Raw genomic sequence first — 1,288 nt, 5'->3', positions numbered from 1 at the left:
TACATCTGGTTGAATTAAAACAATGAACTCTTCACCAGTGAAAGCCATTTCAAATGGGGTGAGCTTTAGCTCACACTGCTAGGAGAACACAAAATTTCTGCCTAGAAAAAATAGCAACTTTTATCAGATGACATAAATGACTCATTCTGTGCTGCACTGCTCATTAAAAATCACATCCACCCACCCCTTTCCTTCAGTCCCTAATTTTCAGAGTGTCTGGAGACACTCTGAAATGTATTGTCTTGCTCTCAAAACTCACTTCCTAGAACCTGTTGCTGATTTGTCTGTAGGACTGTTGACCACTTGATTTTTTAGGTTCATGTCAGTCCCGCACTGAGAATGGGAACAGTGACTTGGCTTCACTCTCAGCTCTTGTTGTCTTTACTGTCATGGAATTATCTGACTAATGGCATTATTCATAAAACTACCCACCACTGTGAGCATTTATGGCCTGTTGCCATTCTTAAAAACACCAAACAAACTGTTTCCGTGAATGCAAGTGCTGCTTTAAATTCTGTTTGTGTACCTTTTCATGACTTCTTGACTCATTTTGATCTTCCTCCTACTTAACAACTTTTTTTTGAAATTTCTTGAACTGAGTTTAACAGTGTGTAATTCTTTTAGAGCTGTGGTTCTCAACTAGCTACAGTTTTACCCTCAAAGAGAATTTATCTGGCAACATTTTTGATGTTTCTGGCATCGAGTGGATAGAGGCCAGGGATGCTGCTAAACATCACACAACGCACAGGACAGCCCCCACAATAAAGAATTATTTGGCTCAAAATGTCCATAATGCCTGGGTTGAGAACATGGGAGAAACAGCGATAATAGTTCTGTTCATCTACAGCTACTACAAGCAAACGACTGTGGGCGACATAAATACAGAATGGCCCAGGATGTCAGACCTTAAAGGCGAGGCCAAGCGGGATGCCTGGAATGAGCTGGAAAGGACGACCAAGGAAGATGCCTGAAAACTTACATCAACAAAGTAGAAGAGCTAAAGAAAAAATATGAAATGTAAGCGACTGGATTTGGTTTCCACACATGCATTTAACCTAAACTGATAACGATGTCTTGTTTTTTCTAACACTGTGGATGATGTGAAATAATGAAAATAACTAGTTAACCCAGTTCTCAAGGCTGTTCTGGATACAGTTTTAACAGATTAAGTGGCGAAAATGATTGCTGACCTTCCCTGAGTAGTTTTTATCTGAGATCAATTAAAAGTGTGTTTGTTATTTTAAATAAATAAAAAATACAATGAGATGAAATCAGTCGTGAGATATAA

The 1,288-nt window shown here is 38.8% G+C and overlaps 1 pseudogene; it reads left to right on the top strand.

Annotated features, from left to right (window-relative positions):
* The first annotated feature begins 809 nt into the window (after positions 1-809).
* LOC105805308 lies at positions 810-1,021 on the top strand (annotated as a pseudogene).
* Positions 1,022-1,288: the final 267 nt, after the last annotated feature.

The sequence above is a fragment of the Propithecus coquereli genome, unplaced genomic scaffold, assembly GCF_000956105.1.
Source record: "Propithecus coquereli isolate 6110/MARCELLA unplaced genomic scaffold, Pcoq_1.0 Scaffold127, whole genome shotgun sequence".
NCBI lineage: Eukaryota > Metazoa > Chordata > Mammalia > Primates > Indriidae > Propithecus > Propithecus coquereli.
Note: the sequence above shows the minus strand (reverse complement) of the source record. Positions and strands in the feature narration are given on the sequence as shown.